Here is a 10,577-nt window from a genome sequence, read left to right as displayed (position 1 = left end):
AGCCGGGTGGTAGCCGGCTAGTGATGGCTATTTAACAGTCTGATGGCCTTGAGATAGAAGCTGTTTTTCAGTCTCTCGGTCCCAGCTTTGATGCACCTGTACTGACCTCGCCTTCTGGATGATAGCGGGGTGAACAGGCCGTGGCTCGAGTGGTTGATGTCCTTGATTATCTTTTTGGCCTTCCTGTGACATCGGGTGCTGGAGGTGTCCTGGAGGGCAGGCAGTGTGCCCCCGGTGATGCGTTGGGCAGACCGTACCACCCTCTGGAGAGCCCTGTGGTTGCGGGCGGTGCAGTTGCCGTACCAGGCGGTGATACAGCCAGACAGGATGCTCTCAATTGTGCATCTGTAAAAGTTTGTGAGGTTCTTAGGGGCCAAGCCAAATTTCTTCAGCCTCCTGAGGTTGAAGAGGCGCTGTTGCGCCTTCTTCACCACACTGTCTGTGTGGGTGGACCATTTCAGATTGTCAGTGATGTGTACACCGAGGAACTTTAAGCTTTCCACCTTCTCCAGTGCGGTCCCGTCTATGTGGATAGGGGCGTGCTTCCTCTGCTGTCTCCTGAAGTCCACGATCAGCTCCTTCATTTTGTTGACGTTGAGGGAGAGGTTATTTTCCTGGCACCACTCCGCCAGGGCCCTCACCTCCTCCCTGTAGGCTGACTCGTCATTGTTGGTAATCAGGCTTACTACTGTTGTGTAGTCTGCAAACTTGATGGTTGAGTTGGAGGCGTGCGTGGCCATGCAGTCATGGGTGAACAGGGAGTACAGGAGGGGGCTTAGCATGCACCCTTGTGGGGCCCCTGTGTTGAGGATCAGCGAAGTGGAGGTGTTGTTTCCTACCTTCAATACCTGGGGGCGGCCCATCAGGAAGTCCAGGACCAGTTGAAGTGGGTCTAGGGTGTCAGGTAAGGTAGAGGTGATATGATCCTTAAGTAGCCTCTCAAAGCACTTCATGATGACAGAAGTGAGTGCTACGGGGCGATAGTCATTTAGTTCAGTTACCTTTGCTTTCTTGTGCACAGGAACAATGGTGGACACTGATCTTAAAAAACGGAAAGGGTGCCTATAAATGTAGAAAGAGCCCATTCTACATTGTCACTTCACTCAAAACGTAACATTTTTGGATGGTTAAAACCATGTTGGTCACAATACAGTGCATTATCCTCATGATTCCTGTAATTAAAGTGTGTGCCCTGCCCCTGCGCCTGTTTTGCTGGGGCCTGCTGCTGTAATGAGCGAGCCACTCTCCTCTCCCCCATGCCCTCGAAAAAAATTTTCTGATCATATAACATTTCAAAATTAAATTGTGGGAAAAACATTGCTTTGGAAGCTTCTTCCACTTGTCCCTGTCGAAGAGAGGGCCTCAGCTTTCTATAGGTATTATTTCTCAACTCTCAATATTCAGCTCAATAGCAACTATTTTACAACCATGATATTTGATAAGGCTTTGAGATATGGATTGACGCGTGCGCTAAATGCGCACCGGCCATTGCGAGGGCATAGGCCTATAGGTCTAATGGGTAATAGCCTACAACTGCAAAGTTTTTTTAAGGACATTACATTTACTGTTGGATGAATACATGGCTACTAACAGTGGATAGTATATATTTAGAGTTAGCGATCTAGTTAATGTGTTCCTTGGGCGTTGAACCCCAAATTAATTAGCCTATGATATTAGTTAGTGCACATAAATATGTATGTAATTTATCTCTATTGATAAAACAAAATCTGGAAATTCTGGAGTCCTATTTTGATAGTAAAATATACTATAGTCTAATTGTCAACCCAAAATTCACCAACAATCACTGGATTAGGTTGTGCAAAATATCTTGAGTCATGCATTCCTGCTTGGACGTGTTAGATGAAACAACTTATTTCTTGAATACCTCAGTAGTCTATTTATTACACTTCTTAATAAAGCACTATGAATGACTTTATAAGATGATTACTCATGACTTGGGTGTATGGGTCCGACCAATTCATGGGCTGGTGCCTGTGCCACCAACTGTAAAAGTTAGTGACACCAGGGGAAAATATTAGTCTGGAGCCCTGTAATAGTAATTAACACTTAGGGTAGTTGTTGATTCAGGGGAACACAGGACAGGCACTAATTTGCAATACAGCCTAAATCGTTAGCTTGGTTTTTATAACGTATAAGGCTTAAGCAGACAGACAGACAGACAGAGAACAAAAGACGCACAGGGTGACAGCAGAAAAGATGCTGAGACAGACAGCACAACAGGGAGGCAAACAAAATGGCTACAGCAGAGGCACAGATATAGTGGTGAGTTGTATCTCCAGTGTATTTTTACATATTGTATTTGTTTTAAACATGAGCTGGTTAAAAAAGAGGAGGGGGACCATGTCTCACCAGTCACTGGTACAGAAATGGTTGAGAAACGCTGAACTCTACTGACAATGTTATGTGTCAGCACTACTGCCTGTGTCTAAGTGTAGAATCAGGGTTAGGGTGACCACATTTAAAATGCCCAAATGCGGGACAACAGGATGATTTTGCGAAACATTCACAAGACAGTGTAACCTACATTAATAAACAAATTTGCGAGCACACCTAACTTCAAAATAGACCATGGCACCATCACTGTCAATCATGAATGGTAATTCTTCTCGTTTTACCAGTGAAACGTCCAAACTGCGTCGGCATGCCAATCATTTGATCTCAATCAGTTTTTCATGGGAATATGCATATACATTTAGTTATTCTTGAATTACTGTTTCGTGAGCAAATTAGAGCAGATGGTGTTAACAAACGATATAGGCTTCCTGTATTTTGTTTCAATCAAAGCACATTGTCACACCCTGGCTCTGGGACTCATTATGTTAAGCCAGGGTGTGTTCATTCTATGTGTGTATTTCTATGTTGGTAATTCTAGTTTGTTGATTTCTATGTTTGCCTGAGTGACTCCCAATCAGAGGCAACGAGTGTCAGCTGTTGGCTGGTTGTCTCTGATTGGGAGCCATATTTAAACTGTCTGTTTTCCCTTTGTGTTTGTGGGTTTTTGTTCCGTGTTCGGTCATTGATACCGTTGGCCGTCACGAGTCGTTTCTTGTTTTGTATTGTGTTTAAACTTTAACTAATTAAAGTATGTTTGTTCATCACGCTGCGCCTTGGTCTGTTCCATATGACGATCGTGACAGAAAAACCCACCATGCAACGACCAAGCAGCGTGTCCAGGGGCAGCTCTTGGGCTGGACATGGGAGGAAGCGCCGGGAGAAGAGACGGTGGAGGCGCGCCGTAGAGAGGAGCAACGGCGTGATCAGGGTCGTCGTCGGGCGGTCGAGAGGCAACCCCAGAACATTTTTAGGGGGGGGGGGCACACGGCATGGACGACGGGGCTGACGGAGGCAAAAAAGGGGCGGATTCTGGAGGCCACCAGGTTACGGATACACCGCCCTGTACGTCCTGTACGGATGCCTCACACAGAGTGTGTGAGGGTAGGCATTCAGCCAGGACGGGTTGTGGCCGCTCTTCACTCCAGGGCTCCTATCCGTCTCCACAGCCCGGTTCGGCCTGTCCCTGCTCCACGCACCAAGCCTACGGTGTGCGTCGCCAGCCCAGTCCGGCCAGTCCCTGCTCCACGCACCAAGCCTACGGTGTGCGTCGCCAGCCCGGTCCGGCCTGTCCCTGCTCCACGCACCAAGCCTACGGTGTGCGTCGCCAGCCCAGTCCGGCCAGTCCCTGCTCCACGCACCAAGCCTACGGTGTGCGTCGACAGCCCAGCCCGGCCTGTCCCTGCTCCACGCACCAAGTATACGGTGCGCGTCGCCAGCCCGGCCCGGCCTGTTCCTGCCACTCGCACCAAGTATACGGTGCACGTCGCCAGCCCGGCCTGTTCCTGCCACTCGCACCAAGTATACGGTGCGCGTCACCAGCCCGGCCTGTTCCTGCCACTCGCACCAAGTATACGGTGCGCGTCGCCAGCCCGGCCCGGCCTGTTCCTGCCACTCGCACCAAGTCTACGGTGCGCGTCGCCAGCCCGGCCCGGCCTGTTCCTGCCACTCGCACCAAGCCAGGGGTGCGAGTCGTCAGCCTGGTAAGGCCCGTCCCTCCTCCACGCACCAAGCCAGGGGTGCGAGTCGTCAGCCTGGTAAGGCCCGTCCCTCCTCCACGCACCAAGCCAGGGGTGCGCGTCGTCAGCCTGGTAAGGCCCGTTCCTCCTCCACGCACCAAGCCAGGGGTGCGTGTCGTCAGTCCAGCACAACCCGTGCCTGGGTCACCGGTGCCTGGTAAGGTACCGGTCAACTGCTCCACGATGGAGCTGAAGCCAACCGCTCCTGCTAAGTCCAGTTCGGCTCCAGCCGGCGGGGCCAGACTGGACCAGGGGCGCTATGGGGGGTGTATTGGAGGGTGGTGGTCAAGGCCGGAGCCAGAACCGCCGCCGAGGAGGTATGCCCGCCCAGCCCTCCCCTGTTTTGTTTAGTTGAGGCGCGGTCGCAGTCCGCGCCTTTAGGGGGGGGGTACTGTCACACCCTGGCTCTGGGACTCATTATGTTGAGCCAGGGTGTGTTCATTCTATGTGTGTATTTCTATGTTGGTAATTCTAGTTTGTTGATTTCTATGTTTGCCTGAGTGACTCCCAATCAGAGGCAATGAGTGTCAGCTGTTGGCTGGTTGTCTCTGATTGGGAGCCATATTTAAACTGTCTGTTTTCCCTTTGTGTTTGTGGGTTTTTGTTCCGTGTTCGGTCATTGATACCGTTGGACGTCACGAGTCGTTTCTTGTTTTGTATTGTGTTTAAACTTTAACTAATTAAAGTATGTTTGTTCATCACGCTGCGCCTTGGTCTGTTCCATATGACGATCGTGACAGAAAAACCCACCATGCAACGACCAAGCAGCGTGTCCAGGGGCAGCTCTTGGGCTGGACATGGGAGGAAGCGCCGGGAGAAGAGACGGTGGAGGCGCGCCGTAGAGAGGAGCAACGGCGTGATCAGGGTCGTCGTCGGGCGGTCGAGAGGCAACCCCAGAACATTTTTAGGGGGGGGCACACGGCATGGACGACGGGGCTGACGGAGGCAAAAAAGGGGCGGATTCTGGAGGCCACCAGGTTACGGATACACCGCCCTGTACGTCCTGTGCGGATGCCTCACACAGAGTGTGTGAGGGTAGGCATTCAGCCAGGACGGGTTGTGGCCGCTCTTCACTCCAGGGCTCCTATCCGTCTCCACAGCCCGGTTCGGCCTGTCCCTGCTCCACGCACCAAGCCTACGGTGTGCGTCGCCAGCCCAGTCCGGCCAGTCCCTGCTCCACGCACCAAGCCTACGGTGTGCGTCGCCAGCCCGGTCCGGCCTGTCCCTGCTCCACGCACCAAGCCTACGGTGTGCGTCGCCAGCCCAGTCCGGCCAGTCCCTGCTCCACGCACCAAGCCTACGGTGTGCATCGACAGCCCAGCCCGGCCTGTCCCTGCTCCACGCACCAAGTATACGGTGCGCGTCGCCAGCCCGGCCCGGCCTGTTCCTGCCACTCGCACCAAGTATACGGTGCGCGTCGCCAGCCCGGCCTGTTCCTGCCACTCGCACCAAGTATACGGTGCGCGTCGCCAGCACGGCCCGGCCTGTTCCTGCCACTCGCACCAAGTATACGGTGCGCGTCGCCAGCCCGGCCCGGCCTGTTCCTGCCACTCGCACCAAGTCTACGGTGCGCGTCGCCAGCCCGGCCCGGCCTGTTCCTGCCACTCGCACCAAGCCAGGGGTGCGAGTCGTCAGCCTGGTAAGGCCCGTCCCTCCTCCACGCACCAAGCCAGGGGTGCGAGTCGTCAGCCTGGTAAGGCCCGTCCCTCCTCCACGCACCAAGCCAGGGGTGCGCGTTGTCAGCCTGGTAAGGCCCGTTCCTCCTCCACGCACCAAGCCAGGGGTGCGTGTCGTCAGTCCAGCACAACCCGTGCCTGGGTCACCGGTGCCTGGTAAGGTACCGGTCAACTGCTCCACGATGGAGCTGAAGCTAACCGCTCCTGCTAAGTCCAGTTCGGCTCCAGCCGGCGGGGCCAGACTGGACCAGGGGTGCTATGGGGGGTGTATTGGAGGGTGGTGGTCAAGGCTGGAGCCAGAACCGCCGCCGAGGAGGTATGCCCGCCCAGCCCTCCCCTGTTTTGTTTAGTTGAGGCGCGGTCGCAGTCCGCGCCTTTAGGGGGGGGTACTGTCACACCCTGGCTCTGGGACTCATTATGTTGAGCCAGGGTGTGTTCATTCTATGTGTGTATTTCTATGTTGGTAATTCTAGTTTGTTGATTTCTATGTTTGCCTGAGTGACTCCCAATCAGAGGCAACGAGTGTCAGCTGTTGGCTGGTTGTCTCTGATTGGGAGCCATATTTAAACTGTCTGTTTTCCCTTTGTGTTTGTGGGTTTTTGTTCCGTGTTCGGTCATTGATACCGTTGGACGTCACGAGTCGTTTCTTGTTTTGTATTGTGTTTAAACTTTAACTAATTAAAGTATGTTTGTTCATCACGCTGCGCCTTGGTCTGTTCCATATGACGATCGTGACACACATTCTGCCTAGTGGTGCACGCTGTTGAGTTTTGGCCCCATTATAATTTTTGGGGTCTATTCAGATAACCATCCTAAAATATCATAAGAAATTAGTTATTTTTTTGGTGTAACAGTAACATTATACTGTAATTGTGATCTTCGAAGACATTGATTCAGCTTTGATCTAACTTTACTAAATGAGCACCATTGTGAGAAGTGGCGCTCAGGTGTGCTCAAGCAGCACTACAGCACGACACCCCTGCAGTCCGCTGCACCGACCAAGCAATTTAAATGTAGCCTACTCTTCATGCAGAAAATATTTTATGAAAATCTTGGAATATTTGGCTAAGGAAACATTTCTGGTTGGTCTCAGGGAATGTAAAACAGTTAGGATGAGAGCAGTGCCGATTTTACCATGTAAATCTTGGTGGGGTAAACTCAACATTTTTTTGTTTAGATGCATGCCAGCAAAGCCACTTCACAACACAACACAACACAACACTAAACAATACATTAATTTCACTATAACGGTGACAAACGGTGCCCACAAACTGTTAGGGCCTACATAAAGCTGTCCTAACAGCAGAGTCCCAACACCTTACCACTGCTACACCTGGCTATCAGCGGAGCCTTGTCTGGCAGGGAAACAGTTCATTCAGCCTCATTTACTGCCTTTTAAAAAACATGGCTGACTTGCTTAAACAAATGTGGTTTCTGCTGACAATTGAGATGTACAAACTATGGCATTAGGGGATGACGAGCGGATAAGAGGCATGGGCCGTTGTTACAGTATTCTCCCTGTACACCAAGTCAGAACCATAGGATGAATAAAGGGGGCATATAAGCAGACAATGAAAGCTCTTACAATATTTGAGGATTACATTTCTCTAAAACAGGCTATAGGCTACATGTGCACCACCAAGCCAGAACAGCAGACAAAATTATGAGGGGAAAAGTGACCAAATTATTAGGCTGAGGCACATGGGCTACTAACAGCTTACTACACAACATACACTTAGTATTACTTTCTTAGCTACAGTATACATATCTCCCTGGCATATTACATCATTTATGCAGCAGCATACAAGACATTTTTGGACCCACCTTGTTGTGCTGTGCTCACTTGAACAGGACAGTGGTGCGGCGGACCTTCTTGTGGGCAGATTGTCATCAAACATTGTCATCAAAGTCTGGCATTCTCTGGATGTAGGGTGCTTTCAAGACAACTGGGAACTGAAAAAAACAAGGTCGAATCATGATGACGTCAGTGATCTTCTATTCGGAACTCTAGAAGAGGCCCAAGTTCCCGACTTGCAATTCTGATGACCGTTCAAAACGTATTTTCCCAGTCGGAGCTCGTTTCTTTCAGAGTTCCCAGTTGTCTTGAACTCACTGAAGTCAGATTTCCCAGTTCCAAGTTTCCAGTTGTTTTGTGTGCGTTAGAAGTCTTGCTGGATTGGCAGCATGGCCAATGTTAAATGTTTATCCTTTTAACCTTGGAAAAGAGACCCTTAAACCCAGACTTGGGACCACACACCCACTCCACTGAATATCAGGCTAGTGATTGCTTTGCAATGCTTGCAGTTAGCCACTGATTCCTTCCAAACCACTCATTGTTGAATTTGCGATTTCCAGCTTGTTGTGTAATATATATGTCCAATGGCCGATGGGCACCAATATGTTTTATCTATAATTTCTCTTCATTATTTCACTTCATATGGATTGAAAAGGATTTGCCAGTAGATTGTCGACTTGATCCATGATGATGACTTCTAGCTTGCTAGCTAAGATTTTGAAAGTATTATGTTGACATGGTTAGTTGAATCAATGCTACTGTAGATATAACGTGATTTGATTTGATTTTATCTTTGGCCAATGACCTTAAGCCTTCTTGGATGGGCACTTCTAATGTTACTCTATGGCAGCACCCAAGGTGCTTGAATTTTCGAGCTCTACCCTTAGATTTTGCAGTGACGTGGTGTCCCCATGAGTGACAGAATAATGAGCTAATCACAGCGCAACTAGAGAACAATACCAACCCCTACGCTCCGTATTTTCCGCTGGCTGCCCCACCACCACAGAAAGCACTGAGCTAGGCTGAAACACTTTACTTTTGGAGCTGCCTTACAAAAGAAAGCAAAAGAAGAGACCAAGTTTGTTATTATTAACTCAATGATTTATTTATTTTATTTTTAGCTAAACAGGTGGGGCTCAAAACAGGTGGGGCAGAGCCTGAATGACGGGTCGCCACTGGATGAGAGTATTTTAAAACGAGATTGAGGGAAATAGCAGCAAATATGTTGAATGAGCAACTAATGAGCATGGAGAGCCTCACAAGTTTGACGAAATAATCTTATATCTTTCAGTCTAATGCTTTTTGTAAGTAGTTAGGAGTCCTAACCATACTCTCCAAGTTTAGCTGGCTGCACGGGCAGTGCTGTGTTCTGGGGTGGGTAAAAGGCCAGGGCCGAATTCTTGTCCCAGTCCCCCCTGCTTCTTAGCGCATTTTTGCGTTCCAGTTCAACATTTACCTGCTCTGTCACAGTCCACCATTAAAAACCATTGAAGACTACTAGCGGAAAAGTCATGCTATTTTGTATTTGAGCAATATGATGTCCTTTCATATAAGCACCACCACGCTTCCTTGAGCACTCGAGCAGTACATGAGTTGATGCCGTCACACAGCACACCCGAGCTGTCCAGAGCAAAAAGAAGCACCCATCAATCTACTTGCTGAGATAATTCATTTTAGGGAAAGTGATTTACAAAAGTGAACCTTCAATATTGAATATACTAGCAATATGCTGTCTTCTGTTGATAGTCTGCAAAAAGAAAGCTTCAAAAATACACCTATGTAGGCTGCTCGAGTCTTGGCTAGCCTACTGTAGCCTGGACGATATCTCATTTGGAACGCAGACGTCTTAAAAGTACGTCCTATTTTGAGATGTAGATAAAATCTCAAAATGACATACTTTCTAAACAAAAATGAATACAATGAATACAATACAATTCTAAATAATAGAATATTGACTTACATTGCTAAATTATATTACACAGCTTTTTAAGACATATTATTATAACCCAATATAGCCTATTAATAGCTGAATATAGATTTTTGGCGAGAGAGAAAAATTGTCAGCGTTCGACCCTGGAATTATTATTAATCTGCAATTTATGTTCTGGGCAACTCTGGGAAACATGGGCCTGGGAGGCTCACAGGGATATTTCTATCCACAGTACACCACCAATGTCACGGATTCAGCCGAGGCTGCTCCTCCTCCTTGCTCGGGCAGGCTTCGGCATTCGTCGTCCCCAGAGTACTAGCTACTGCCGATCGATGTTTCGGTGTTTGTCTTGTTTGGTCTTTATTGTTTACACCTGTTTCCCATTATGTTGGATTGTATTCCCTATATTACCCCCTGTCTCTCATTGGTTATTCTGTGTGATTATTCTTGTCATTCCGGCAGTTGCTTTGTGTACGGGTATTGTGTTTTTTACTGCCTGTTTGGAGGTTTGTTGTTTTTGTACGTTTATTACTATGTTCAGTAAAAGTACGTTGCCAGCCGCTCTGTGTCCTGCGTTTGACTTCGCTGACCGCATACACGTCGCGTGACAGAATCACACACCTAGACATGGAGTCAGCAGGAGCGGCGGTGCCAGCTGGATCAATGGAGGAGCGCGTAGCACAACAAGCGGCCATGATCCAGGCTCTCGGCACCGCCATGGAATGGGTGGTGAACAACATGGAGCGATGGGAAAGAGGAGGTTTGCCCACACCTCCTCCGACGATACCACCACCATCAGCTATACCCATCGCTTCACCTCCTGGGTCCAGTGGGATTCGGCTCTCGCTCCCGAGGGCTTATGATGGCACAGCGGCCGGGTGTCAGGGTTTCCTGCTCCAAGTGGAACTCTACCTGGCAACCATCCACCCGGTGCCCTCGGGATACGAGAGCGTGTCCGCCCTCATCTCCTGTCTGTCCGGCAAGGCGCTGGAGTGGGCCAACGCCGAGTGGGGGGGAATAGACGCCGCTACAGTCAACTATGCGGAGTTCACCCGCCGCTTCAGGGCGGTGTTCGATCATCCCCC

The sequence above is a fragment of the Coregonus lavaretus genome (genome assembly GCF_964263955.1).
Source record: "Coregonus lavaretus genome assembly, chromosome: 25".
Lineage (NCBI taxonomy): Eukaryota > Metazoa > Chordata > Actinopteri > Salmoniformes > Salmonidae > Coregonus > Coregonus lavaretus.
Note: the sequence above shows the minus strand (reverse complement) of the source record.